Source organism: Ruditapes philippinarum, unplaced genomic scaffold, assembly GCF_026571515.1.
Source record: "Ruditapes philippinarum isolate M1 unplaced genomic scaffold, ASM2657151v2 ctg14110_1_1_1_1, whole genome shotgun sequence".
Classification (NCBI taxonomy): Eukaryota; Metazoa; Mollusca; class Bivalvia; order Venerida; family Veneridae; genus Ruditapes; species Ruditapes philippinarum.
Window position 1 is genome coordinate 5,001 of NW_026861035.1, and position 6,825 is coordinate 11,825.

The window sequence follows — 6,825 nt, forward strand, 5'->3', positions numbered from 1 at the left end:
AAAATAGTATCAGTCAAGGGCTAAAAGGGGGGTGGCATGTGTTGTTCGACATTTCTCGTATTTAATTCAATTTGTTTTCCCTGAAGCATTAGTTGTGAAAAAAAATGTTAAACATTGTTGTGTACCATACTAATTCTAGCCAGCATATTTTATCACAATGCTAATATAAGATAACTAATGTCAATACGAGGTAAGAATAAACAGGGCAAATGCAGAAAAGGAAGGTCAATGTACGTACTTTTGCCAATACGAAAGTGTTGATATGAATTTAAAGAGTGAAAGTCGCTATTTTGTTTCAAAAAATAAATAAATAAAATTACAAAAGTCTTTTGATCAAATAACAGGTCAATATGAAATCTCCCGATCACGAGTATACTAACCATTCCCCCAACGATACTGTCCGTCTTATTCCTCCACTTTTTGAAATTTTAATGCGTCATTTATCTGCTGCTGATAGCGTGTTCTGGATGAAATGAGCTTGTTGTTTAAGATTAATGTAGCACAATGCGCTCAAAAGTGAGTTAAAATTGTGATGACAGTGTGTCCGCCTTTTGTCGATGTCCACATTTTCGTAAAACAACAACTCCTTCGAAACCACTTGATGGATTTTGACCAAATATGATTCTTAGGTTGTCCTAAAAAGTGGTATAAATGGTTTCAGTATTGTGCATTAGTAGGTTGCAAAAGATAAAAATAGACTTCAAATATTATCATTAAAAAACTTGTTCTCAGAAACAGTAATACCTCGATTGTAGATATGTGACATGTAACATCGCCTTTTTGTCATTAACAAAGGTTATATAACTTATGCTTATTGGATAAAAAAATATTTATTTGCCCCCATAAGGGTTCACCTAACTGATATAGTTAGTGTACACCTAAACAATTTAAGTCATCGTTTGTGCAACTATAATTCCATAGCCTACATATTTGGCATGTAGCACTGCCTAGTGGACATCTATAAATGTTCTGGACGTCATGCCCCTGGGGTTAAAATATCCCACCTTTGTTTAGTGGTGTGGCTAAGTTTACATATACTTTAATTATAAATCATCTTCTCTGGGTTAAAAATTTAAATGAAGCATCATCTTGTAGGCAAGTAAGACACTTAGACCCCTCGACTTCTCGACCCTTAGGATATTAAGATGACTACTAGACCCCTTGAGACTCCTACCACTTTTTAAATGACTTTCCTGGACAGGCCTTTAAGCAGTTTTCTGGTAGTAGTTGCTATTACTTTCGCAAGGAACTGATAATTTTTGAATAACCATCGAAATGATTTCAATATCAATCACAAAGATTTGACCTGCACAGTCAGTGAATCGTTCCTGACTAGCCCGATTCACAGTCTTTATAGCAATTGCTCGAGTGGTTCTGGTCCGTTGAACGAAATGAACAGAAACTAGTCTTTATCTTATTTTGTTGTGAGTGGTCCAACTTAATGTACTTAGTAAATAAATATTATTTAAATTCAAGTGATTTTGACACGTACTCGGCTGGCAAACATGTATTAGTCTATGTTTACGTACCGAATTGTTGTGCCACTTTTTAGCTCGACTATTCGATAAGAATAAGTAGAGCTATTGTAGTCACCCGAGCGTCGGCTTCCGCGTCGGCGTAACCACCTATGTTAAGGTTTTTGTAATAGTTCAAATATGTTCAAAGTCCATTGACATATGGCTTTGAAACTTTGCACACTTGTTCACCATCATGACCCCAACCTGTAGACAGAAGGAGGTAACTCTATCAAGAATTTTGACAGAATTATGCCCCTTTTTCAACTTAGAATTTATGTTAAAGTTTTTGTAATACCTCAAATATTTTCAAAGTCCATTGACATATGGCTTTGAAACTTTGCACACTTGTTCACCATCATAACCCCAACCTGTAGACAGGAGGAGGTAACTGTATCAAGCATTTTGACAGAATTATGCCCCTTTTTCAACTTAGAATTTACATTAAAGTTTTTGTAATACCTCAAATATTTTCAAAGTCCATTGACATATGGCTTTGAAACTTTGCACACTTGTTCACCATCATGACCCAACCTGTAGACAGGAGGAGGTAACTCTATCAAGCATTTTGACAGAATTATGCCCCTTTTTCGACTAAGAATTTACGTTAAAGTTTTTGTAATTGTTCAAATATTTTCAAAGTCCATTGACATATGGCTTTGAAACTTTGCACACTTGTTCACCATCATGACCCCAACCTGTAGACAGAAGGAGGTAACTATATCAAGAATTTTGACAGAATTATGCCCCTTTTCAACTTAGAATTTATGTTAAAGTTTTTGTAATACCTCAAATATTTTCAAAGTCCATTGACATATGGTTTTGAAACTTTGCACACTTGTTTACCATCATGACCCCAACCTGTAGACAGGAGGAGGTAACTGTATCAAGCATTTTGACAGAATTATGCCCCTTTTTCGACTTAGAATTTACATTAAAGTTTTTGTAATAGTTCAAATATTTTCAAAGTCCATTGCGATATGGCTTTGAAACTTTGCACACTTGTTCACCATCATGACCCAACCTGTAGACAGGAGGAGGTAACTCTATCAAGCATTTTGACAGAATTATGCCCCTTTTTCGACTAAGAATTTACGTTAAAGTTTTTGTAATTGTTCAAATATTTTCAAAGTCCATTGACATATGGCTTTGAAACTTTGCACACTTGTTCACCATCATGACCCCAACCTGTAAACAGGAGGAGGTAACTGTATCAAGCATTTGTATTACTATCAAGCACTAAGAATAGTCGAGCGTTGATGTCCTACCGACAGCTCTTGTTTGTCTGCCAAGGATTTTTAGCACGAATGCGCTCGGTTTCTGATAGATATTTCATGAACGGGAAGGGCTAGAGACTTGGGGTCGGTCTCATTTGGAATCTTAATATAAACGTTTTTTTACTGTTCTCAATCCTATGGAGTTAGGACCTTTGTAACTTATAAAAAAATTGCATAAAGTATTTGAGCTTAAAATTTACATATCTTTCAACTTTTCAATCAACTAAAAGGTTATCATATAATCCCTTATGTCTTTGCAGATTAATATTAAGCTTAAATCAACTTAGGGCGTATCAAACAAATCATCAATTGTATACATGTAGTTTGCATTTGTTACATATTCTTAAGTTGATAAATTAATGAATATTTGATTGTTTAGTTAATTGATTTATTGACTGACTACAGGAAACAAAACAAAAACAAATGAGTTCTAAACATATTTTCTTCATAGAAAGAAACAAAACTTTAACATTCAAGCCAGTTCAAATATGGAGGAACCCTCCTTACAAATAAAAGTTTTGTTTTCAATAATTCAGTATATATATTTCATGTGCAAACTGCAAACACGGAAAACTTCAAAAACATTGCGCAAAGGAACTGTAACAAACATATGTTCATTAGACGACTACATTAAAAGAACCAATGTTACAAATATTATAAAATACATCAGTTAAAGCTGTATAGTTTCAATATCTCAGAATATGGTCTCGAAAAATCAAACAAAAGGTACCAGAACATGACTTTGTCGCTAAAATGTTAAATATTAACTACCTAAAGCATCCTAAATGCTCAAATTTAAACATTTCCTCTTAAACAATAAATTTTATGGTGATATGCATGTATAGAAAATCTCTAAACAATATCTTTAAGACTTAAATGTCTTCATGCAAATTTAAAAAGGTATAAATATGGTATATGTGCAACAAAGGTTCTATCTCCATGAACACAAAATTCACATAATAATATTTGTAATAATTTTCACAAAAATGACCATTTCTGCAAATTATTTCGACAAAACATACAAAAAAAAACATTGTTGTTGTAAATTTGCATGCACATATTGACATAAAATCAAAATATAATCACATTTTCATATATGTTTTTCGCCTCAAAACAAGAAAACATGGATAGAATTAATGTAACAAAGGTAGCAACTCCACCTCTGACTCATTTTCGCCTTAAAAACAAAGAGGTGAGTAACAAAGGGAGGTTATTCTAGTTCCAAAAAAGGTTCTTTAAATCACAAAGGTCCTAACTCAATTTTACCCTTAATTGCAGTTAGGTACCTTCTTGCACTGACCCCTTCAATTGTTTTCACAACGGCCCGAAAATGAATCCCTTGCTCGTAGGCTCGAGTTTCCGGCCTTCTCTTACTAAGTATTTTTTAAAGGGGGTCATAATTTACAAATTTTTTTTTGGTTTTTGACACTTTTAAGATGAGCACAGATTTTTTTTATCAATCAGGTCATATTTTTTCTTCACAGGTCCGATACTCGTGCCAGAGGTATTTACCTTTTACTTGATTTTTTTTTCATTTTATCATCTTGAGTCCAGGGGCTTTAAACGAGATCTACTCCTTAATTATTTTCAAACTCTATTGCAATGATCCTTGGATAGATTTCTATAAAACAATGATCACAGTTTTGGTCTGTTAATCAATATGGCCGCCATAACTAAAAATAGAAATTAAATATAAATGACATCTTTTCTTTTACTTTCGCGTAGATTTTGCAGGTACTCTATAATTAATTGCTCAAATGGTTTCGTTCTGCTGATCAAGATGGTGGTTACAGCTAAATATATGATAATATCAACACAAACAATCTAACTACAGTGCTGTTCATGTAACATGCGCTTAAAGAGTACATACGATATGATTGTGATAACATTTTTTCATACCCCCTCCTTGATTACTCTTAAAGGAACAAAGCTGTCATTTCAATTATTGCAAAAATAATAAGTAAATATGTTATTTCGGAGTTACTGCAAGTGAGGAACAACAGAGATGTGACAGATGTAATTTTGAAATTACCCGACTGAACGGCAGTTCCATCAAAATGATCAGCAGATGAATCGAAATGAGCAAATGAATTATCTCCCCTCGAACTTTCCTAAAATTTTAATTTAACTTCCTTATTTTATGAGGAATTTACTTGGAGTTTCAAACGAATGTTTCTTATCATCAACCTCATCAAAGACAATAATATCGGAATATCCGTCCCGAGGTGCCGAGTTACCGCCCATGGGCGGGTGACCGAGGGACGGATATTCCGATCCGAACCGCAAACATATGTCAGATATCTTTTCTTGCATATTCTACCATATTCCATTATATTTTAAATTCTTTATCTTTCTTTTCAATGAAAATTTATATCATTACAACCGTAACTACTTTCATTCAACAGCGTATGAATTACAAAATCATTCATAACGGTAAAATGACGTCATCTTTATCGTGCCATTGTACAGCACGCGACTTATCTGGAACCCCCATGCCAGATGAAATTTCCGGCATGGGTAAAACTAACGGAAACGCCAGTCTGATATGTAAGAAAAGGTTTTCAAAAACTCTAGTGCAATTTTTCCAGAAAGCTTATTTTTAACACATTGCTGTTTCTATTTAAAGTACTGATGAAAATGTCGTCCAATGATACCACAAACCACGGATCTTAATTACAATTATTATTATTATAATATAAATCCGTGCTTGGACAGAGAACTTTTGTATTTTGAATGCGCTTTTATGATCATTGGATTACAAGTCCCGCATATTTTTGTATATCTGTTATAAATATCAATTCACGTTTTAGGTATTTACCGCTTTATGACAACCCAGAATTACTGTGTTTTGGGTGGCATAACTTGGAAATCACCTCTGTTAAAGCCTTTAAGTATGATTAAATGCAGTCTTTCGTTACGATATTGTATCCCGTACACACCACATAGTAGGTCGTGCCCACGACTTAGTAACACGTGCAATCCACTTAATGACTCGTGCACACAACTTAGTATCTCGCGCGCACCACCTTATTATCTAATGCGCTGACTCAGTAAAACGTGCGCACGAGATAAAAAAAACAAATTTATGTCACCTTCGTGTCATCGTAGTTTCCTCTTTGAACTACTGTACTTAAAAAACTTTACATACTTTGGTTCATATCATAAAAGATCTTCATTTACTGCGTCCAGTATTTGATTAGTCTAGAGTGCTGTCTTCAACAATATAGAATAAATTAGAAAGGCTAAATATATAATTGATGTTAAATCATAATTGATAAAAATTTAATTTATTTAAAATCAATACAAGTATCATGTGAAGAAAATAAATAAATATATTCTATTAAAATTTATTAGATTATTTGTTTGTTGGTAATGAGTTTAATACATGTGATAGTGGGGACAGCCGAATTTATGAAGACATGGGTTTTACAGTCAGTACTTTTTGTGGAATAAAATGCAAATTAAAAGTTGTATGGACTAAATTTTTGATGGATTAGTAAGATATTGTGTTGTTTCACATGCCGCCGAAAGGAAAGCAACAAAATAAAAAGGAAAATAGAAAAAATAAACGTAAAGAGATTTCGCCTTTGTTAGAACAGACATGTACACATAACACAGAGCGTGTAGACAATGGATAAACCGGTTTTGCCAGTTTACCTACCAGTTTACCTGTGTTAACTAACAGAGATAGTTATGACGTAAACAATCAAAACAAACGAAAGAAACAACATAGTGACATATTTGTATACCATACACCAACAGTAAGTAAAATAAATAGTGAAATGAGTACTAATGGAACTTTTCAACAATCATTTACTGGCCAATTATTGCAGTCAACTCCGTATCGGTATAATCAACAATATCTTGGTCCACTACCGCCAGGTACACCAATGATGAATCAAGGTACAAATCAAACTCCACCATGGGCTATAGCTATGATGGAAACTATGAACTCCCGTCTTGATAAGATCGACTCCCGACTTGATAAAATTGACAATATTGAAAAAGTAGTAAACTCAATGTGCTTGAAGCTC